We start from the raw sequence: 26,256 nt of genomic DNA, 5'->3' as shown, positions 1-26,256 counted from the left end.
AGCCTCTATTAGCAAAATAAAAATAAAATGAATTTTTAGATGCATTAGGCTCCATTTTTCATATTGTTGTGATTTTCAGACATTTTGGTAATAAATAAATAAACAAATAAATAATAATAATAATAATATATTTCTATATTATTATTATTGTTAAGCAGTTTAAAAGTAGTTTAAACATTTAAAGGAACAGCTTTTTTTCAAAACATGCACTTTTATAACAATATATGTCTTTGCTATTACATTTTATCAATTTAACACATCCTTGCTGAATAAAAGTATACATTTCTTAAAAAAAAAAAAAAGAAAAAAGAAAGAATAAAGATTAACAGACCACAACCTTTTGAATGGTAGTGTATATTGTTAGAAAATATTTATTTTTTTAAATAAATGCTGTCTTTTAAACTTTTTTATTTATCAAAGAATCCTGAAAAGAGTATTACAGGTTCCAAAAAATATATATATCATCACCTTAGAATTATAAGGTTCTATCTGACATTTTTGTCAAAATTTAGTTATTCACATATTCTTATTCGGTGACAACTTATTTACATTATGTGATGTTTCTTTTGTAGGCTGTGCACATTTTGGGCCTTTTTTTTTAGAAAACAAAAATGGTTCCATCTACAGAAGTCTATGGAACGCAAAAACATTGAAGCTCAATATCTCAAAAGTGCTTAGAATGCAGACAGAACCTTAAATTATAAGGTTCTATCTGCATTCTAAGCACTTTTGAGATATTGAGCTATGGCAACAATATATTAAGCAGCACAACTGTTTCCAAAAAATTCAGCTTTAATCACAGAAATAAATTAGATTTTAATGTATATTAAAATAGAAAAAATAAATATTTTACATCGTAGTAATATTTCACAATATTATTTTTTTCTGTATTTTTATTCGAATAAACAGGCTTGATTAGCATAAGAAACTTATTAAAAAAAAAAAAAAAAAGAGGCTAACAAAATACTGATACTAAACTTTTGAACGGCAGTGTATAAATATAAATGTAAATAGGTAAAATGTATTCACAGCGTTTCAGTCATTTGTATTACAAATACACCTCTAACTTCAGGTCCAACTTCTGCTGAGTCAGTATTGTGGCAGATTGTACACTGAGAAGCCAAAAGAAAACTCCTGGCACCTCAAAAGTAATTTAAAATCATGGGGCATGGGATGATGGCAACAGGAAGATATCCAAGTCATTGACTATACCTTAGAGGACAGTTAAATCAATAATTAAGTATGGCACAGCTATAAATCTATCTAGAGCAGGCCGTTCTCAATACTAGAAAGAGAAAAGCGGGAGGCCTCCAGGAGACCAACAACAACCTTAAAGAAAACAGATGCTTCCGTGGAAGTTTGATGCTCTGATGACAATTTGTGCTTTATAAAACACAGCACATCCTTGAGATCTCCTTTGGAACGCTAAGAGATGCATGTATGATTACAAGGCTCTGTTTTTCAGAAGAAAGTCTAACAAGCAGGAGATTTAGTATCAATTTCCTTTACAATTAATCTCACTGCTGCACCTCCTTAATGATTCCATTAACGATTCTTTCATTAGGCCTACTTGAAGAATAACTGAGCCCCACTATATACTTAATAAATGTACTAAACAATAACCAAAGTGCTTTTTTGTAACGTTTTAAAGCAGTATTATTATAAAAATCTCTTCATTTTCAACTACATTTTATATGAACAACCAGACTGGATTAGATAGACAGATATAAAATGAATTAAAATATATATATACACACACCAATGTAAAAATAATTACACACACACATACACACACACATACATACACACACACACACACACACACACACACACACACACACACACACACACACACACACACACACACACAACCAGTCAAAAGTTTTAAAAAAATGTTAAACTCTTCTGCTCACCAAGCCTGCATTTATTTGATCCAAAGTACAGCAAAAACAATAGAATTTTAAAATAAAACGTTGAAATATTTTTACCATTTAAAATAACTGTTTTCCATTTGAACATTTTAAAATGTAATTTATTCCTGTGATTTCAAAACTTAATTTTTAGCATCATTACTCCGGTCACATGATCTTTCAGAAATCATTCTAATATTTTGTTTTGCTGCTTAAAAAACATTATTATTATTATTATTATTATTATTATTATTATTATTATTATTATTATTATTATTATTATTATTATTATGATGATGTTGAAAACATACGAGTAGAATTTATTAAGGTTTCTTTGATGAACTGAAAGTTCAGAAGAACAGCATTTATCTGAAACAGAAATCTTTTGTAACATTATTAATGTCTTTATGATCATTTTTGATCTGATTTTAAAGCATCTTGCTAAATAAGACTATTTAATTATATTATATATTATATAATTTATTATAATACATTAAAAAAAAGATAATAATAATAATAATAATAACATTATACATACATATATATATATATATATATATATATATATATATATATTTTTTTTTTTTTTTTTTTTTTTTTCAAGATAAATCCTGATCATCCATAATAATAAAAACAATTTTCTTGAGAAGCAAATCAGCATCTACAAAAGATTTCTGAAGGATTCTGAGACACTAAAGACTGGAGTAATGATGCTGAAAATTTAGATAGGAATAAATTATATTTTAAAATATATTCAAATAGAAAGCAGTTATTTTAACAAGCAAAAACAATAAACAATATTACTGATTTTAGTACATTTTGGATCAAATAAATGCAGGCTTGGTGAGCAGAAGAGAACCTCTTTATACACATATACATACACATTTATTATTTTATATTTATATTTTTTACATTTTTCAAAAAAAAAAAAAAAGATTATTGGAGGATGTTTTCAGTCTTTTTGCTTTAAAAAAGTGTTTAATTTGTTTAATTCAATGTGTTACCATTAATTTGTAATCAACTTTGACATTTACTGACAATTGTGAAAATGTGAAAATTGTTCTTGCTCAAGTTCTTTAGTAAATAAATACAAAACAATGTTTTCCTTTGTATTGCAAGCACAAGCACAAACAAACCAGTTCCTCTGCTGTGGTGCTGTAGATTCAGTGCCTGACAAATTGGATCTTTGCTCCTAAACCTAATTACAAAAGCGTTCAAAGACAAAAATCTGGAATTGATACTATTACGAGATGGATCAAAAGAATAAACTCACCAAGCACAAAAATGAGTCCATAAAACTGCTTTCAAAGAGTCAAATCTATAACACATGCACCAAGCCTGAATATTAAGGTGAGAAAACATCACACGACTTCTGAAAAATATGTGGTTAATATTGAATGCAGAGTTGTTTGTACTCTTAAATTTTTTATCAAAGAAAATTTGCTTCCCATCCAATATCAACATTCCGCTGTCATTTCTCTCAGGAAACATGTTTATCATGCTCATTTAAATTAAATGAAATGGAGACACTGCGAGAGAGAGAGAGAGAGAGAGAGAGAGGGACGTAGAAAGCAGAAAAGCATAATCAGGTGCGAGTCTTCAGCATTTCATTTGCCGACTCGCACAAGTCAGGGTGATTAGCGCACGGTTAAATTTGATTAGCCTCTTTCTGAGCACGCTAATTGAAAATGCTCTCACCATGTATAATCAATATCACACAGTTTTGCGCGTTCAAAGACTGATTATGGACACGAAAACCTGCGGCCACACACACTCCAATCCAGTTGTGTATTCTTACAAAAACAGCATTTCTCGAGCACATTTAGATTGCTAATTGCGCAACTTGAAGTTTCTAAATTAATGAGGCTGATATAGTGCACTTCAGTGTTTATGTGGGAATAACTTCACTTCAAGTATAGCAACTCTCCATCAGTCACGGCAAATGGCCCAGCGCTGCCTTCAAATCCGCCTGGGATGCTCCTACTTACAAGTGCGGAAGTCGTAATTATGATATGATGGGTGTTCAAGTGATTTTGGCCGTAATAAAATTGACGGATTGGGCAATTTCATATCTCCTTATCAGTACTTGGCGACAAACACGGAAGTTTTTGAGCACTAATAAAATAAAACTGCAAAGGATGCGCATGAGGTGTGTAATTGAAGTTTATTGAAGTATTTTATCATTTTTGAGACTGGCCGAGAAGATTTTCTGGGAAGATTTATTGCTGTTCTGCATTAACGGTGGCCTATACAAGACGCATGCTGAATCGTACAGTCAACTTAATTATGATCAATACCAATTTGCTTCCACCGTGATTCTTCAAATCGACAACTGCGAGTCGTAGCTTAAAGAAAATCCGGGTAAATACGACACTGCGGTAGCGTCCATGTGCAATCATCTCGTAAATATAATTATTGTGACGTGTCCTGAAGGCAGCATATGCATTAGGATTATTATATTAGCATATGAGAGACGACGAAGCTTATGTGGGAACCAATGAATCAATAGTACACTTGCAGAGATTCTGGGATAACAGTGATGATAATGAAGTGAAAATGAGAAATTATAATTTACATGTCCAAGGGACAGAAGAATCACTAGTGAGATTGCAGTTTCTCCCAGCTGGAAAGGAAATGGACATTTTTGCTTTTGATTTTCAGATTTTGTTCTGGGAAACAGACCACATTAATCTGGTCTCAAACTGTCCTCAGATTCATACTAAAACAAGTCAAGACAAGTCATTATCCTCTTACATTTTTAAAAATAAAAGTTCCAAAAGAGAGTTTTCACAGTGATTCCATTAAAGGGATAGTTCACCCAAAAATGAAAATTTGATGTTTATCTGCTTACCCCCAGGGCATCCAAGATGTAGGTGACTTTGTTTCTTCAGTAGAACAGAACCGTTGCCGTCCATAATGGCAGTCAATGGCTACCAAATCTTTGAGAGTAAAAAAACATACACAAACAAATCCAAATTAAACCCTGTGACTCGTGACGATACACTGATGTCCTAAGACACGAAACAATCGGTTTGTGCGAGAAACTGAACAGTATTTATATCATTTTTTACCTCTGATTCACCGCTATGTCCTACTAGTAGACCGCTAGACCCTTCCTTCCTCAGCTGGGATCATTTAGAGCCCTTTGAAGCTACATTTTGGAAGTTCAACGTCAGGGGTCCCAGAAGTCCATTATATGGACAGAAATCCTGAAATGTTTACCTCAAGAATTTACCTCAACTATTTCTTTACGACTGAAGGGAGAAAGACATGAACATCTTGGATGACAAGGGGCTGAGTAAATTATCTGGAAATTTTTGTTGTGGTAGTGAACTTCTGCTTTAAGAGAAACATTCAAGACAGAGTTGACACTTCCAGGGTCATGCAGTGAAACACTATAAAACACTACATATCATGCACATTTCAACTTTCTGTCTCAGGCTAGATTGTAAAGTCAACGTGACCTTCCCTTTGACGTGAGATTCATCATTTGATTCCTCCATTGACCCGTTCTGAAAGGTCTTTAGAAAGTGTTCGATTGCTTTTATATCGGTCAAATCTATAGTAAAAATGAAATGTGCCTGTTCTGACCTCACTTGCAGAATGACTGCAAATTCACTTTTCTCACCAGCTCCAGTGTTGCTCTATTGGCTGCCTGTATCCACAATTCAACAAAGAAATAAATTGCACTAAAAAAAGATTTTTCCTGCAATGTGAGCAATTCAAAGCACCTAGTAAAAAAGCTTGGGGTTGTGAATTTTGAATTTTATTTTATTTTATTTTATTTTATTTTATTTTATTTTATACTCACTATTTAAAACAGCTTTTTTCTATATGAATATATTTTAAAGTGTAATTTATTACTGTGATCAAATCTGATTTTTCAGCATCATTACTCCTGTCTTCAGTGTGGCATGATCCTTCAGAAATCATTCTTATATGCTAATTTGCTGTTTAGCAACATTTCTACTTATCATCATTGTTAAAAACAGTTGTGTTGCCTAGTATTGTTGTGGAAACATTTGATATGTGTTTCAGGATTTTTGGATGAACACAAAGTTCAAAAGAATAGCATTTATTTATTATAAAAATCGTTTTTAACATGCGCATACATACTGTGACTTCAATTAATGCATCCTTGCTGAACTAAAATAAATAAATAAACAAACAAATAAATAAATAAAATAAAATAAAATAAAATAAAAACTTCTACATCCCTGTGTTCTGTATGACTTTTTCTGGTTTGGGAGCTTGAGTAAATGACATTTTTATTTTACTTTATTTTCTTTTCTTTTCTTTTAATTTGTTATTTATTTTATTTTATTTTATTTTATTTAAATTACCTTTAATTTAATTTAATTTTTTGAAATATATTTAAGTAACAAATGTGTTATTTATTCATTCATTTATTTGTTTGTTTTTATTTGTTGCTTTTTAGTTTCTGATTTTTTTTATAAAAATGAGAAACTGTCTTTGCAATTAGCTGAAAAAAAATTGTATTTCATATTTATTAACATATTTATTTTATTTATTTTATTTCATATATATATAATAAAAATAAATAAATAAATAAATAAATAAATACATAAAAAATGCTGTGTTAACATTTATTAATAAGTTATTAATGATATATCAATGATAATTATTATTTAAAATTGCTTTTTAATAAATGGTCACCTATTGATTATCGCTGAGCCTCTAGTAACCGTGTGTCTTTATTTTAATTCATACATACAGTGATTTTTAAACAACAGCTGAGTTAAATAAAACTACCCAGAAGGTTGGGTTGAACATAAGGTTGGGTTAAACATATAACCTAGTTATATTCAACCCAGCATTTTTTTTTAGTGTACATGTCTTTAAACTATCTTCATTCGGGGCCTTTTCTTAGCAAATATTGATGTGATTCATTTGATGCATTTAATAAGGACAGCAAGCAACCAACGCAAGTTTTTAAACCAGCTAAAATGTAAAAAAAGCACGGTCCACATGCCTACCACACATCTATAGAAAAGAATCTGCACTGCTGGCATCTCTATACACACCATTTATTTCAGATTTCCAGCTGATTTGTCGCGCTGACCCGACTTCAGGAAGTGCGGTGAATTGTTAGCTCACCGCGGGTTGTAAGCATCCAAGCGTTTCTGCAGTCAGCAGGAGGTTTGTATTGTATGCAAGACAAAATGTGTGTCCCTCTAAGATTTTTGCATCATCTCTCTCTTTCTTCCGACAACCAGATGATGCAATTTCCTATCTAATTAAATACTTCAATCAAGCAATTAAACCCTACAGTCAAATTACCCGCCTACCCGTCCAGACATCCCAAATCTGCCAAAATGCCACTTGCGTTTTTCCTTCCGTGCTGTTAAATGATCAAAAGCAGTCAGGCTAAAACTCACCTCCACCCCTATCTGAGACAGACGCTAGCTTTTATCTTTTCAGAAAAACTATCATTTAAGGAGCCGCTTTAACCACACAACTGGGCATCATTACACAGCTGTGCGGTCAGGAAGGGAGCCGAAACGGAGAAGGATACATCCATTCCTCACAGATCATTTAGAGCCCTTTGAAGCTACATTTTGGAAGTTCAACGTCAGGGGTCCCAGAAGTCCATTATATGGACAGAAATCCTGAAATGTTTACCTCAAGAATTTACCTCAACTATTTCTTTACGACTGAAGGGAGAAAGACATGAACATCTTGGATGACAAGGGGCTGAGTAAATTATCTGGAAATTTTTGTTGTGGTAGTGAACTTCTGCTTTAAGAGAAACATTCAAGACAGAGTTGACACTTCCAGGGTCATGCAGTGAAACACTATAAAACACTACATATCATGCACATTTCAACTTTCTGTCTCAGGCTAGATTGTAAAGTCAACGTGACCTTCCCTTTGACGTGAGATTCATCATTTGATTCCTCCATTGACCCGTTCTGAAAGGTCTTTAGAAAGTGTTCGATTGCTTTTATATCGGTCAAATCTATAGTAAAAATGAAATGTGCCTGTTCTGACCTCACTTGCAGAATGACTGCAAATTCACTTTTCTCACCAGCTCCAGTGTTGCTCTATTGGCTGCCTGTATCCACAATTCAACAAAGAAATAAATTGCACTAAAAAAAGATTTTTCCTGCAATGTGAGCAATTCAAAGCACCTAGTAAAAAAAAGCTTGGGGTTGGTGAATTTTATTTTATTTTATTTTATTTTATTTTATTTTATTTTATACTCACTATTTAAAACAGCTTTTTTCTATATGAATATATTTTAAAGTGTAATTTATTACTGTGATCAAATCTGATTTTTCAGCATCATTACTCCTGTCTTCAGTGTGGCATGATCCTTCAGAAATCATTCTTATATGCTAATTTGCTGTTTAGCAACATTTCTACTTATCATCATTGTTAAAAACAGTTGTGTTGCCTAGTATTGTTGTGGAAACATTTGATATGTGTTTCAGGATTTTTGGATGAACACAAAGTTCAAAAGAATAGCATTTATTTATTATAAAAATCGTTTTTAACATGCGCATACATACTGTGACTTCAATTAATGCATCCTTGCTGAACTAAAATAAATAAATAAACAAACAAATAAATAAATAAAATAAAATAAAATAAAATAAAAACTTCTACATCCCTGTGTTCTGTATGACTTTTTCTGGTTTGGGAGCTTGAGTAAATGACATTTTTATTTTACTTTATTTTCTTTTCTTTTCTTTTAATTTGTTATTTATTTTATTTTATTTTATTTTATTTAAATTACCTTTAATTTAATTTAATTTTTTGAAATATATTTAAGTAACAAATGTGTTATTTATTCATTCATTTATTTGTTTGTTTTTATTTGTTGCTTTTTAGTTTCTGATTTTTTTATAAAAATGAGAAACTGTCTTTGCAATTAGCTGAAAAAAATTGTATTTCATATTTATTAACATATTTATTTTATTTATTTTATTTCATATATATATAATAAAAATAAATAAATAAATAAATAAATAAATACATAAAAAATGCTGTGTTAACATTTATTAATAAGTTATTAATGATATATCAATGATAATTATTATTTAAAATTGCTTTTTAATAAATGGTCACCTATTGATTATCGCTGAGCCTCTAGTAACCGTGTGTCTTTATTTTAATTCATACATACAGTGATTTTTAAACAACAGCTGAGTTAAATAAAACTACCCAGAAGGTTGGGTTGAACATAAGGTTGGGTTAAACATATAACCTAGTTATATTCAACCCAGCATTTTTTTTTAGTGTACATGTCTTTAAACTATCTTCATTCGGGGCCTTTTCTTAGCAAATATTGATGTGATTCATTTGATGCATTTAATAAGGACAGCAAGCAACCAACGCAAGTTTTTAAACCAGCTAAAATGTAAAAAAAGCACGGTCCACATGCCTACCACACATCTATAGAAAAGAATCTGCACTGCTGGCATCTCTATACACACCATTTATTTCAGATTTCCAGCTGATTTGTCACGCTGACCCGACTTCAGGAAGTGCGGTGAATTGTTAGCTCACCGCGGGTTGTAAGCATCCAAGCGTTTCTGCAGTCAGCAGGAGGTTTGTATTGTATGCAAGACAAAATGTGTGTCCCTCTAAGATTTTTGCATCATCTCTCTCTTTCTTCCGACAACCAGATGATGCAATTTCCTATCTAATTAAATACTTCAATCAAGCAATTAAACCCTACAGTCAAATTACCCGCCTACCCGTCCAGACATCCCAAATCTGCCAAAATGCCACTTGCGTTTTTCCTTCCGTGCTGTTAAATGATCAAAAGCAGTCAGGCTAAAACTCACCTCCACCCCTATCTGAGACAGACGCTAGCTTTTATCTTTTCAGAAAAACTATCATTTAAGGAGCCGCTTTAACCACACAACTGGGCATCATTACACAGCTGTGCGGTCAGGAAGGGAGCCGAAACGGAGAAGGATACATCCATTCCTCACAGAGGCGGTCTGGCGCATGTATATACGTTTATATGTGTGCAAAGAGACTCTTTTCTGTACACACGCACATTCGTGCTTTCCCGTGGGAAGCCGTAATAGCCGGTTTAGCCAGTGGAGCTAAACCCGGTGCTGGCTTGAGGCTCGAGGCCCATTACTCTTTCGCACTCAGCTTTAATGGGACGATCCGTCACAGGGGCGACTGCTCGCGTTAGCTCTTCGCTAATGTTAAACCTGGTATGCTAGTCCATTACTCATTTCGCAACTTTCTTTAATGGGTGATATAGCCACTCAAGCTAAAGCTAATACTATTTACTGTCTGCACTTAAAGAAAGACTACATTTCCCTAAAGCAAATGCTTAGTCACGGATCATATGAATCAGATCATCAATAACATTGGCTCCTGAGAGAAATCAATGCAGCGCTCCATCAGAACATGAATTAAACAGTGCTATTGTTATTGTTATATATATAAAATGTGTAAATATTATATAAACAAACCCTGTAATTAATAAAAAAAACAAATTTTCTTCATTTTTATTTTACATTTATTTCATTGCGTAATAAAAATGTGTTTGTATTTGTAGTTTAATTTTTAGAAAAATTAGAAACTGTCTTGCCAATGAGAATTTTTCTTTAAATAATTTATTTGAGTTAACATTCATTTTATTTCAAAATGTATTTAATTTGTCAAAAATGTGTTTTATGATTTTAGCTTAAGTTAATTATACTAACCCTGTGATAATTTTTTTAAAAGATATGTCTAGTTTTTTATGAATGTTATTTCATTGTTTGTTATTTTAAAATATATAGGGTTAAACTTTTAAAAAATTATGAAGTTATAAAATAAATTTCATTTCAACTAACGAAAATGTGTTTTTTGGATTGTTACATTTTTTATGAAATAAGAAATTGACAATTAGCTTGACAATTAGCTGATTTTTTATTATTTTTTTACATTTTATTTAATGTTCATTTTATTTCAAGTAACAAAAATGTGTTTATGAATTTAGTTTTAGTTTTTTGGGTTTTTTTTTAAATATGTACTTAACAGTAACAATCCTGTAATTATTTTTTTAATATGTCTGCATAGTTTTTAAATAAATAAATAAATATTTAAAAAGACTGAAAAGAAAATTGTTTAGATTTTATTTATTCAAATTATCATTTTTAAGTCAAAATTTAGCAAAAGTAAACTTGAAAAAGGAGATAAAATGGCAATTATTCATTGATGAAGTAACTAAAAAAAAAAAAAAAAAAAGAATGTTTGTTTTCATTTTTTTTATTTGCACCATATGGTCTGAAAATTGAATTGTGAAGTGTTACATGGACCAATATAATAATATAATAATATTTTATTTCAGTTATTAATCACATTTAAAAAAAAAAAAAAAAAAAAAACAATCCTGTAATTATTTTTTTTAATATGTCTGCATAGTTTTCAAATAAATAAATAAATATTAAAAAAAAAAAAAAAAAAAGAGTGAAATGTCTTGGCAACTAGCTTAAATATATATTTTTTATATTTTATTTCAGTTATCATTCATATTAACAAAAGTAACAAGATCGTTTTTATGATTTTAGATTTAGTTAACTGTAATAACCCTGTGATTAAGTGCTCTGTTTGTGTGGGTTGAAATGGCTGTGATCTCCAGACTGTCTTAAGGTAGAGCACAGGTGAAGTCTTTAGAGAGCAAACTCATGATGCTCCACTGAGCTTGTGATGGACAGCTACTCTAAAGCAGTCGAGAACATCTTGTCCACAGTAACTTTGCACATCAGTTTTTGAATCCACCTGCCTGTCACAAATTCAGTCGTGTGTCCAGTCATCCATGAGCCACACAAGACAATGAGGTTAAGAAGGCGGTGAAACACGGCTGCTTGAAATTCTGCTAGAATCATTTGAAACATTATCATGACATGTGCTTCGTTATGTCAAAATTTACCAGCAGACAGCAACAGACAGACAGTCTGATCTAAACCTCAAATGACACTTACATAATACAAGATTTTTTAGTTAGGTTATTCAAAAGGACTTGTAAGGAAAGTGCTTACAAATATATCTAATAAAAAAAATAAATGTGCACGTTACCCTTTTCTTTGCTAAATCATGTATATATGGGATCAGGAACGTGTTACGAAAGTAAACAGGGACAACTTTGATTGTACGTTGACCAGAACCTTGTAGAAATTCAGTTCTATAGCAAGTCTCTCAACACATGAGGATGCCAATGCCTGTACTACTGGAGAAACAAAGCATCTTGATGATAATCCCACAAACAGTTTTGGAATGCGTTTCACTCGGTTCGGTCTTTCTGCCAGCATCATTTCATTCACCACGGAAGCTAAGACCAAAATGGTCCTGGTACATCAACTCAATCTCTTTCCATAAACCTTTCTGGCATGTGTAACTCACATCTACTATATAACACTTCATGCATATATTCAAGTAGATTTTCAGATTCTCTGAAGGAAATGAGAGCAGTGTTTGTTCATGCAAAACTCACAGCCACATTTTACATTACATTTATTTTTGCCATATGCTCTTATCTAATATGACTTGCACTGCATTTAAACTATGCATTTTATCAGTTTATGCATTCATGCCAGACGAAATGCACCCAATCTGCACAAACTGAAGTATATCATTCACGTGTGTGGCACAAACTGTGTGGGACGGGTTATATGAAGACATATAATACACTGCTGTTCAAAAAAAAAAAAAAAAATTTTCCAAGAAGTTTCTTATGCTCATCAAGGCTGCATTTATTTGATCAAAAATACAGAAAAACAGTAAAATTGTGAAATATTATTGCAAGAAAAATTAACTTTTCTATTTTAATATAGTTACAAATCTAATTTATTCCTGTGATGCAAAGCTGAATTTTCAGCATCATTCACATGTATCATATGATCTTTCAAAAATAATTCTAATATGCTGATTTATTATGTTTATTATGTTGGAAACAGTTGTGCTGCTTCATTTTTTGGAACCTGTAAAACTTTTTTCAGAACTCTTTCATAAATAAAACGTTTTAATTAAATTAAAAAGTGTTAATTAAAACATATCTTTTTTTTAATAATATAAATCTTTACTATTACTTTGAGTTTATCATTTAACACATCCTTTTCTAGTTTTTACTTTTTTATTCATCTAAGATTCCTGAAGTAAAAAGTATCACAGGTTCCATAATATAATATAAAATAAAATAAATATGCAGCACAATCATTTTCATACATTCATAATAAATTATTATATTAGAATTATTTCTGAAGGATCATGTGACACTGAAGACTGGAGAAATGATGCTGAAAATTCAGCTTTGCATCACAGAAATAAATTATATTTTAAAGCATATTAACATATAAAAATAGTTCATTTAAATTGTAATAATATTTCACAATTTTCCTTTTTTTCTGTATTTTTGATCAAATAAATGCAGCCTTGATGAGCAGAAGAGACTTCTTTAAAAAAAAAAAAAACACATATAAAGTATCTTACTGATCCCAAACCTTTGAACAGCATTGTGTGTGTGTGTGTGTGTGTGTGTGTGTGTATATATATATATATATATATATATATATATATATATATATATGTATGTATATAAGGACTGTCAAGTTTAACATGTTAACTTAATTAGTATTTTTTTTAAATAATGCGAAAATTCAAGATATTGATGCAAAAAAAATAATATTTTTGGTCTCATATTTTTATATACATATTATATATAAATATAATCACACAATATCAAAAGGGCAGCAAGAGCATTGTGACACGAGTGTTGATTTTGTCCCGACCTATCACAAGCTTAAATATAATTTTATACAACTGTTTAGTAAGTAAGAAGTTGATAATGTGTTATATTTCAAACACAATATTATGTGTTTTTGCTCAACTTTACAGAGAATATATTACCTTTGAACCATAGAAAATTGTTACGCATCTCCAAGCAACACAACTGTGTTTAGTTTCTGAATAAATCCACGTTTTGAACAAATAGCATGAATCAATGATTCAAAGGCCCATTCATAAAGAGAATGAATCATTTTAACTAATCGAATTAATGTCTCATGAAGACATTTACTGCCACCTCCCGGCAGATTTAGTTTCTTAGAGTATCATTTCATTAAAAAAAATTATGATAATAAAAATAAAAAAATTAAAGGGATAGTTCACCCCAAAAATTTAAATTCTGTCATCGTTTACTCACCCTCATGTCCTTTCAAACCTTTCTTTTGTGGAAAATAAAGTCGGTAAAAAAAAAGCTGTTTTGGTTACCAATGACTTTCATTGTATGAACAAAAAAATACTGAGATGTTTCTCAAATTATCTTCTTTTATGTTCCATGTTTACGTCAGACTGTTGCAGCTTAAATGTTTGTGTGTAATACATTTTATGCTGAGTTAAATAAAATAATTCTTTCTAAAGATATGTATGATTAGGGTTGATTAGGTAAAAAATAATTATTGATTAAAACATGAATGTATTTTATTAGAATAAAATTACTTAAAGAGTACATGAATACATGAATACAACAGATTGACTATTGTACTATTGACATGCATTAAATAAAAAACCCAGTTTTGCAGTGACAAACAAACACTGGCTGTAGAAGCTTGATTGATTAGGAGAGTTTGTCTAAACGATCACATTATTTTACTGCCAGAGTGTGTCTGGAGAGATATTTTCACAATTCGTCTATCAGACAGTGAAAAAGTCAGAACAGCATTTCTATAAAGCAGCTGTTATTGTCTGTCACACCGTGGATAATTATCTCCATTGTGTGACGCACATACGTTCATTTTTTCTCCATCTCTCTCCCTCACACACACACTGTGGATTTGGGACAGTGCCGCAGTGCTCTTTTGAGTGACTCTGAGATGTGGCGTTGGGTCAATCCAGCAACACACCCGCCAATCAAACACCAAATCCGTATCAGCAATCCGCAGACGCGCTGTTCAAACACACCCTCTCTTTCTCTGTCTTCCCGCATGTCATGCAAGCCAAGAGAAAAAAAAATATCTGTCCTCTCTCCTCTGCTCCCAAAGAAATCAGTTCATTTTTCTGAGCTTCTCCAAACAGATCAATCCATTCTTCTGAAGTTAGTCACACCTTGCCAAACATCAAGCGTTCAGAAATACATCAGAGCTTAATTAGTGGTGCTTGCCAGCTGATGAATCACTAGTATTACTAATGCTTACTGTAGCTTAAATCATATTCTTAAATACTTTGGTCCAATTTTCCAGTTAAAATATCCAAAAATCATTGAAACAAGATAAGAGGATACTTAAAAACCAACATTGCATGAGATATGAAGACTTATTTTTAGAGAAATGTCTCTTTAATCAAGTGCATTTATTAGTGCTTCAAGTACAAAAGTTACATTTGCCAGTGAACTAAGACCAAATGTTCTCTCATGTTATGATTTATGAATATATTATGCATCATTGACCATGTATCTTCTTTTAAGGATTTTTAGGAAAACAACAAAACCTTAAAAACTTTTATTTTGCAGTATTTACCTCTATGCAATATAAATTTGGCCAAGTGCATAAATGCAAACTTTACAGAATGTGAACCAGACCATCAGTATACAACTCTGTCCTGCAACATTTGTGCTACAGATACAAAAACACTACTTGATGTGACAATTACAGTCATAATGAACAATACAACGAATAATGTTGCTCATCACGTCTGTTTAGGACCCAGTTTTAATTTCCAAAGTAAGTAAGTAAAAAATAGAAGTTACACCAAAGGAGTGACCTGATCCACATCCAGAGACCAAAAAAAAAAAAAAAAATCAGACCATTCAGAAAACATTAGCAACACATTAAAGCAGCTCAGAATACCTTAGTAACTGCATGACAACAAACTAAAACCACTCAAAATACCTAGAAACTGTTCAGCAAGACATTAAAAACACTCAGAATATGTTAGGAACTGTATGACAACACATCGCAGGCAACGCAAGTTACGTAATCAGAATACTTCTATCAAGTAACATTACTTTTTAATTTACAAGAAAATACCAGTTACTTTTTCAAATAAGTAATGGGTCATTCCGTGTCAAATCAACCAAATTTCAGAAACTTCTGTAGACACTGTTCTTTAAATAAAATAAGTATTGGTATCTCAGGGACTAAATGATGTAGGGCCTTGGAAATTACAATTTCAAAAGAAAAGTTTATTAACAACTAGAATCTAAAATCATATTGGAATATCTTTCATACTTCTTGAGTTATAGGCATGCAAACTTTGTAAAAAGAATATTTATGGCACTCAGACAGGTATGTTCAATGCAGTTGTCTTGACAAAGAAACAAGATACATTTCTAGTTTTGACATTATTTGTTCTTCAGACATTCTTCTTTAAAAGAAAAGTAGTATCATCATTTTTCAAACTGACCCACATTTAGTTTTTGACCACTGAAAATGTGTTTAACGATTTACTCCTGGAGCCATATTGAAATTCCAATATCTCTGGAACCGAATCTCATAGGGCATTAAAAGTAAAGATTCTAAAAGGAAAATTTGTTAAGACTCAATATCTAATAGGGCATTAAGACATTTTTAATATTTCTTGAGTTACAGGCATGCAAACTTTGGAGCAAAACTTGAAATGTGTCGTTTTCCCATTTTTGAATGCACCACTGGCACATAATGCAACAAAGATTGCTAAAGTCAACAGATTTGACTAACTATTAATCTCTGTGTAAAAATATGATTATGCTGCCAATGTCATTTCTGAAGTCATTTTTACCCCCCTGTAACTTGACTCTGAATCTAAGGTGAAAATTGCCATTTTCCCCCGTAAATATTCACCCATAACATTTAATATTTTGGCTTTTATCACTATATAAGCCAGTTCCTGCCACTGAATAAAAAATTTTTTAAAAAGTAACAGACTTTTTATCTCACAATTCTGACTTTTTTTTTTTCTCAGAATTGTTAGATAAAAATGTCTCAGTTACTTTTTTATATTTTTTTATTCAGTGGCAAAAACTGGCTTCCATGCAGTTCAACACTCTTCAGCAATAAGAAAGAAAAAAAAAAGAAAAAAAGAAAAGTTTATCTAAAGTCATTTTTGCTTATTAGTAATTAGTATTTTGCTTATGAGATAAAAAGTCTCAGTTACTTTTTTACATTTTTTATTCAGTGGCAGGAACTTGCCACAGAATAAAAAAAGTCAAAATTGTGAGATATAAACTCGCAATTCTGAAAAAAAAGAAAGTTATAAAGTCAGCAATTCTACAAACTCGCAATTCTGACTTTTTTCTCAAAGTTGCAAGTTCATATCTTGCAATTCTGACATTTTTCATGCAATTCTGACTTTTCACAGAATTGCATGATATTAACTTAAATTGAAGGTTATAAGTCAATTGTGAGATAAAAACTCCAAACTCTGACTTCTCACAATTCTATTTTTCCTCATAATGCAAGTTTACATCTCAGAATTCTGACTTTTTTCCCTCAAAATTGCATGATACAAACTCGCAATTCAGATTTTTATCTCAGAAATGTGAGATATAAACTCGCAACTGCACGTTATAAAGTCAGAGAAAAAAGTTATAAAGTCAGCAATTCTGACAGAAATTCTACAAACTCGCAATTCTGACTCTCAAAACTGTATGATACAAACTCAATTCTGGCTTTTCTTTCCTTGCAGTTGCGAGTTTATTTCGCAATTCTAACTTTTTTTTTTTACGCAATTCTGACTTTTCACACAATTGCATGTTATTAACTCCCAATTACGAGTTATAAGTCAATTGTGAGATAAAAACTTAAAATTCTGACTTTTTCTTGCAATTGCATTTTTTTTCAACGAATTATGATATAACCTTGCAATTGCGAATTATAATTAAAGTCAGAATTGCAAAATATAGTTTAAACAAATTTTTCTCAGAATTGCGAGTTCATATCTTGCAATATGACATTTTTCCTCTGAATTGCAAGCTTATATCTCACAACTCTGACTTTATAACACGCAATTGCGAGTTAAGTCAGAATTGTGAGATAAACTCGCAATTCTGAAATTTTTCACAGAATTGCAAGATATAAACTTGCAATTACAAGTTATAAAATCAGAATTGAGATATAACTTAAACTCACAAATCTGACTTTTTTCTCAGAACTGCAAGCTTATATCTCGCAAATCTGACTTAAGTCGCAATTGCAAATTAAGTCAGAATTGAGATATAAACTCACAATTCTGAAAACATTCTTTTTTTCCCCACAAAATTGGACTTTATAACTCACAATTACGAGTTTATATCATATATATAATTCTGAGAAAATGTCAGAAATGCATGCAAAAAAAGTTATCAAGATAAACTTGCAATTTCGTCAAAGTTTCTCTCTTGCAATTCTGACTTTATAACTTGCAAATGCAACTTTATATCTCACAATTCTGAGAAAGAAAAATCAGAATTGTGAGATGAAAAAGTCGCAATAACCTTTTTTTATTTATTTATTTTTCATTCAGTGGTGGAAATGGGCTTCCATAGAACTTTCTTCTCTAGTAGGGGCTTTACAAAAATACATTTTAAGGCCATATGAAATACTGTGTGTATGTGTACATTTTGTATGTTTGTAGTAAGCAAACCGCGCATCTGCGCCATTCATTCCCACAGAGACACGCAGGTTTTTTATTTAAATAATATTTTTGCAGCTTAAAATTCACAGACATTAGTCCATATTGCGTTTGATGTATGTGTACTGACCTACTTTTGATTCATCCATCCAATATTTGGCAAATTCCGTGACATTACAAGTTATACAGTAAACTAAGTTTTTTGGACTGGATTCCACAAAACATAAAAGTTTCCCCAACACTGCAATTATATGACTCAGAATAGCTTGGCTACAGCATGGCAACACTAAAACATCTCATAATTAGCAACCATATTGCAGCACACTAAAACCACCCAGAAATCCTTATAGCAATTGCATTGCAAGACATTATAACCACTAAAACATCTTTATTCAGAAAACGTAAATTCATTTAATCACATTCACACACTAGTAAGTCTTACCCAGCCCATTATCACACACACATAACAGCACAAACGTTTCTCATTCCCTCTCTGTCCTCTCTCATTCTCAGTAGTTAGCGTTAATGGATATCTGTCAGATTGATGGAAGCGCTTGCGGTTATGAAGATGAATGTATATCTGGTTGTACCATTGATGACCGGCTACCTCATCTCCGCCATTAGTGCTGCGCCTCTCTCCATTTAAGGGCCTTTACCAAGTTCTGGGTGCACTAATGAGATCTGCTCCTCACCGCTGGACGCCTTTTGAGGAACATGGCTGTGATTTCATCCCGCAGGTCACCGGAGAGCACATTCAAACCCAACTTTCATTTCTCAAGAGGTTATAGGAATCAACTTGTACTGGAGATAGTCTGTCTGTTCATGCTGTTCTGTTTTGTCTTTTTTTATCTTTGTGTTTTTGGTCTTATAATTCATTCAAGTATCAAGTCTGTCTCAAAAAAATTCAGAGAAATGCAAATGTAAACAAATAAGATACTTATTGAGAGATTTAGTTCATTTGCAGTGTATTGAGTACATTTTTCACTTTACGCTATACAAACATATTGCAATATACAACTTTGGACCACAAAACCAGTCAGCACGGGTATAGTTGTAGCAATTCATTGTATGAGTAAAATTATTGATTTCTATTTTATGCCAAAAATCATCTGACATGAAGATATTTTGTAAATTTCCCACCGTAAATATATCAAAACTTAATTTTTGATTAGTAATATGCATTGCTAAGGACTTATTTGGACAACTTTAAAGGCGATTTTCTCAATATTTTCTCAATTCTCTAGATTTTTTTTGCATCTTCAGATTCCAGATTTTCAAATAGTTGTATCTCAGCCAAATATTGTCCTATCCTAACAAACCATACATCAATGAAAAGCATATTTATTATCTGTAATCTTAATTTAGATCTTAACTTAAATTATCCTTATGATGTCCAAGGTCACATATATATCTTATTTTAACATTTTTTAAATTTGATTTACTTACAAAAATACTTTATTTAGAGGTCAAAGTGTGCAAAAAAAAAAAAAAAAAAAAAAAGCAAAGTGCTCAAAGACAAGATGTTTTTGATTTACATAGTGTCACAAACAATAGCACACCTTAAGTTAATAAAATTCAACAATAATATTTTTGATATACTTTTTGCAACTGCTGCTAAAAAATATGTTATACTAATATTAAATGGGACATTTACATGCACTTTACCCTTGAGTGGCTATAAATGTCTAAGTCTGTTTGCATTGCCTGTTAAATTTTACATAATGCAAGTAGTCTTTGTGAGAAACTCTCCCAGTAACATTTTCATTGTACTTAAAAATATATAAAAATGTTGACTTTGACTTTTTTCAAAAAAGCCATTCATGTCATTTGTTGAAAATTCTAAGAAAGAAGACTTTTTCTATGTACACAAAAGGCCTGTTTCTCTCATATATTGTTCACAAATCTGTCTAAATCTGTGTTAGCGAGCACTTCTCCTTTGTCGAGATAATCCATCCACCTCACAAGTGTGGCATATCAAGGCGCTGATTAGACACTGTACAGGGCAGATGGCAGACAGCATGTATGGTGTCGTGTGGGTGAGCGGTTTGCTGATGTCAACGTTGTGGATCGAGGGGCCCATGGTGGCGGTGGGGTTATTGTATGGGTAGGCGTATGTTATGGACAGCGAACACAGGTGCATTTTATTCATGGCATTTTGAATGCACAGAGAAACCGTGACGAGATCCAGAGGCCCATTGTTGTGCCATTCATCCACGACCATCACCTCATGTTGCAGCATGATAAGGCACAGCCCCATGTTGCAAGGATCTGTACACAATTCCTGGAAGCTGAAAACATCCCAGTTCCTGCATGGCCAGCATACTCACCGGACATGTCACCCATTGAGCATGTTTGGGATGCTCTGGATCAGTGTATACGACAGCGTGTTTCAGTTCCTACCAATATCCAGCAACTTCGCACAGCCATTGAAGAGGAGTGGACCAACATTCCACAGGCCACAATCAACAACCTGATCAACTCTATGCAAAGGAGATGTGTTGCACTGCGTGAGGCAAATGGTGGTCACACCAGATACTGACTGGTTTTCGGATAGGTTGTGCGTACATAGAAAAAGTCTTAGATCTTTGAGTTCAGCTCATGAAAAATGGGGGCAAAAACAAAAGTGTTGTGTTTATAATTTTGGTCAGTGTATATATTCACAGAGAAATGTATGAGTGTGAGCAAATGTCCTGCTGGTAAATGTCTCATTTTGCTCTCTATGTAACTTCATTCCTGTCTAGATGGAAGAATTGACATCTCATTTGTGCCTATCCCCATCCCTATGGGGCTTCCTTATAAAACTGAACCACTAAAAACATTCACAAAGCTAATTGAGTACAAATTTGGCTCGCTTACTGTAAAACACCACAGTATGGAAGCTCACAGCTCAGATCCATCAATTAAAACACGGAAGGGTAAACAGCAAGTCTGAAATTCTCCGACAGCTCTGTCTTGAAACATATGCCACCCATCAACCCGAACACTTTACCTCACAGCACGAAATACCCACCTAACAGCGCTGGCTAGCGTTTAAAAGCAGCAAACGCCAGGTAGCACGAGAGCTAATGCTCTTTTTAGCAGCTGCTAGCAGTGTGAGCAACGATAAAGCTGCTAGCATGACAGCTGCCTTTGGCTATAGATCTGGGCGTAGTGTTGTGTTCGCTGTAATAATGAATGAGGTTAGACTGTGGGTAGTTCAGATCAGAACGTTTTAGCATCAGCGCAGCCACAAAAGGCCTGGCTGAAAATGAAACACGCCACCTATTTAGAAGCCTAGTGGTGAGACCGCGTGGCCGCTGGCCAGACAGAGCATGTGCGCCTGTGAACTTGCTAGCGTGGATGCTAAACTGGCAGCTTTCCAACACAAGGCTGGAAATCCATGTTCAAACACCTGGGTGTGAAATGCAACGCTGCTGCCGGCAGACAGATAGAAAAAGAGTGGAAAAAAGGATCGGCGTGCTCGCCACTTCACGCCTAATGGAAGCATTTTACTTCACTTGCACATTTACGCCATCAGACGGGCCTCTCTCTCTCTCTTAGGTGCCTTATGACTTATATCTATGCGTAGGAGGACTTGATTTCATTTCCATCATCAGAAAAGGCAAAAATTAGGCATATTGTGCAAACTGTTTACGTTATTGCACCCGCACGCCGATTCAGCACAGAAAAATCACTTTTGCATGCATGCGCGCACTTGCGCTTCCATGTTTATGCCACTGCCAATGAATTAACAAAGCTAAATTTATTAAACCTGCTGAACCGTTATCAATGCAAATGTGACATCGCGATCAGACGCTGCCTCTCCCACTCTCTGTCTTTCTCTCTGCCAGAGGGAATATAAGGTCATTACTGCTCTAATTTAAATCTAAAATGGCAGCAGATAGCAGAACGTGAGTGTGAGGAGAATCACAAAGAACAATATGACAATTGCAGAGTCAGTCAACAACGAGGAACAACTTCTGGTCTCCATACTGCACATCATTAGTCTTGTCACATATAGCCTGACTTTGCAAAGTCTTGTCCACTTTAATGATTTCTACAGAAAAAGTCTGACTGACATGTAAAGTGACAAAGCACAGTGTGTTTTGGTTTTATGCATCACGGGTGGGTAGATTAAAAAAAGAGATTAGAAACTAATGATATATATTAGTATTCACTGATTCATGGATTAATAAGGACTTGTATCAGCATCAGCCAGTATGGATATTTGTCACCTTTGTCATCTAAGGCTTAAAGTTAATATTAAAACTGTAATGTGTTGTAACTGAAAGTAATAAAAAGAGTTTACATATACCTTGCAGAATCTGCAAAATGTTCATTATTATATTAAAAAAAGAGGCATCACACAAAATGTGTGTTATTTTTTTATGTAGTACTGACCTGAATAAGAGATCTCACAAACAAGTCATTTACATATAGTCCACAAGAGAAAATAATAGTTGAATTTATAAATATGGTCCCATTCAAAAATGTACATACGTTAGATTCTTAACTGTGTTACTTGAATGATCCACAGTTGTTGTTTTTTTTTGTTTAGTGATAGTTCAGGTCCCACAGATTCTTTGGCTTTTCAGCATTTCTGTGTATTTGAACCCTTTCCAACAATGACTGTATGATTTTTAGATCAATCTTTTTAAAGTGAGGGACTCCTACTGTATGGAAATATTGCAGGTGGTTTAAACGATCGATGCTTCAGAAGAAAAAACTATGCATTGAGAGCCGGGGGGTGAAAACTTTTGGAATTTGAAGATCAGGGTAAATTTAACTTATTTGTCTTGTGCAAAACATGTAAGTATCTTCTGTAGCTTCTGAAGGGCTGTATGCAATAAAAAAAGATGATATTTAGGCAAAATAAGAAAAATGTACAAATTTCCATTCTGTTCAAAAGTTTACATGCCCTTAATGTATTGTTTCTTTCTGGAGCATCAGTAAACCTTTGAACCTTCTGTAATAGTTGCTTACAAGTCCCTCAGTTGTCCTCAGTGTAAAAAGATGGATCTCAAAATCATACAGTCATTGTTGGAAACGGGTCAAATACACAAAAAAAAAGCTGAAAAACCAAATAAATTGTGGGACCTGAAGGACTTTTCAAAAGAACAGCAGGCTGATGAACAGATGAACTATCCCAAAAAAAAGAAAAAGGTTACAACACCATATTAAGAATCAAGCGTGTGTAAAGTCATTTTCATACATTCAACTATTATTTACTGTTGTGGACTATATGTAAACATCTTGCAGTGTATGAAATATCACATTCAGGTCAGTACTAAACAAGAAAATAACATTTTGTATGATCCTCTTATTTTGGTAAAATAATTAACATTTTGAAGATTCTGCAAGGTTTATGTAAACTTTTGACCTCAACTGTAGGACTAAAACAACATTAAAATCTCAAAATGAATATCTATTTTTCATGTTGGACATTATAACAATGTGCATTAAAGTGGATTTTAGTGATTCTAGTGTTTTCTTTTTACTTTATTTAGACAAAAAAAAAGTATAGAATTGTAATCATCGGGCATAACATGGAAATAAATATCAGTTTATCACTACACTGTGACATTTTTTTAAAAGTTATAAAAACACAAAGATTATCAGAGTATATTTTGAAAGAAAATACTAAAATTTTTGTACTTCAAAATTTACTTGCCATTTTTTGTACATGAAATTTACAAACAGTTTCTGTATAATAAATGGTCTGGATTTTGAAATAACTTTCACTCACAAATTACTAGTAAATTTCACAAATAATTACAAAACAGCAACTGATCCTTAACAAAAACCCGCCCTCCTTTGTTACTGCTGCTATGTCCAACAAACAATATGAACGTTATGAAACTTTAAAATGTTGTCATTTTTTAAAGTAGTTCAAACAATAAATTCCGTTTTGTGGTTCATTAATGTGTCGTTACAGATCACTGCATTGCCTTATAAGATCAACTGACATGTACCGATTGTCTTTTCTTATTTACTTAAAGCACGAAATAAACATGAATGAACATCAGAATGCATTTTATTCCAACCGCAGAAAGACATCAATACACATCATTTTTTAAGTTTAAGTCCACCGAAGTTAACCTACTCTACTGTCTGATTTGTTTGTCAGAAAAAATGGCGGATTCAGCGTAATGATTAGTCAGATCGCCTGTCAATCAAGCTGTTGGCCAAGGGTGAATTAATAAAATGCGAAATTAAGCAGAAAGACTGAAATAGTATTTTCTTGTTAAACATACTCCAATAATTCTTGTTTTATTTAGAAAATTTTCTTAACACTATGAATTTTAATATCAGTGCTTCTTAAAAATAAACCACGCGCCAATAACAGACACCATGGAATGGCTCTAAAATTCAGTGCTACTTTATGGAACAACATTTGAGAGGAGAACGCATCTGTGATGCCTTAAAATGCTGCCTCCGTCAACACTTCACTGGGAACAGAGCAACACAGAGTTCCAGCTTGACTTTGTGTGTGTGAAAGAGAGAGAGAGAGAGAGAGAGAGAGAGAGACCTTATTCTACATCCCTAACACACACACATACACACACACACACACACACACACACACACACACACACACACACACTCTTTCTCTTGCTCTCTCTCACTCACACACACACACACACACACACACACAGTGCGAGTGAAGCATGCTGCGGCCTGACACGCTTTGATGGAAGTTCAGCTCAGAGCTGCAGAGGCACAGTAACAGTTTCAGGGAAAGTAGAAACAGACCGCTGAGATCTCCACTCTCCCAACAGACTGAGACTAAAAAATACACAGAAAGAAACACTGTTTCTGTGTTACTGGAGCTCTTCCACCCGGCCACAGTCAACAGGAACCTTTCAAAAGCTAACAGCGTACAAAGCAGGCTTGTCACAACACCAAATTGTCAGTGGTCTGTAGTATGTAGTATTATATATATATATATATATATAGCTGTGTGCTCAATAGCATATTATTTTTAGCTGTGTGCTCAATAGCATATTATTTTTACTGTCGTTTTGACTAAATATATATATATATATATATATATATATATATATATATATATATATATATATATAATATATGCTTTTGAGCACACAGCTATATTTAAAAACATTATTTGAAATATTACATTAACAGTGCCACTTAAATTGTAACAATGGAGGTAACAATGAGCAATTTAAAAAATATATATTAATCTAGGTAGGGCCCTATGAAATCCATTTTATTTTTTTCCAAATTCCATTTTTTTCCATTTTATTTTTTCTGGATTCCGTTTTTTTTTTCTCCCCGTTTTAATGTTTCTCAACTCCTTTTTAATAGTACATTACATTTACATGGTAAATTTTATTAATCAAAGAGCATGTCTAATTAATTAAAATCATGAAACTTACACAACTTCACATCAATTTAATAAAGGTTTAACAAAAATGACATGTTTAGGGCCCTGATGAAATGTTTTATTTTTTCTCACCGGGTTTTATTGTTATCAAATTCTGTGGTTTAGCATGTCTAATTACTTGAATGCATACTTAATTTATTCAAATTTATTCTTAAAATAGCCTTATGAAAAGTTGTTTTTTACCCTGAGAAATTCTGTGTTGTGTATTTAAAATGTTCTGGTTATCAAACGAAGGCATAAAACATTAATTTCATTATTCTTTTAATTATTGAAAATTAAACAAAAAATGTTGTGTGATTATACCCTAAAAAATTATGTTTGTTTCATTTTAGTAGTAGTAGTATATTTCTGGCATAATGTCTTCAAGCTAAACCGGACTTTTATTTTGACGGGTTGACGTGT

This window comes from Labeo rohita, chromosome 15 (assembly GCF_022985175.1).
Source record: "Labeo rohita strain BAU-BD-2019 chromosome 15, IGBB_LRoh.1.0, whole genome shotgun sequence".
NCBI classification, from domain to species: domain Eukaryota; kingdom Metazoa; phylum Chordata; class Actinopteri; order Cypriniformes; family Cyprinidae; genus Labeo; species Labeo rohita.
This window is presented reverse-complemented; position numbering follows the sequence as displayed.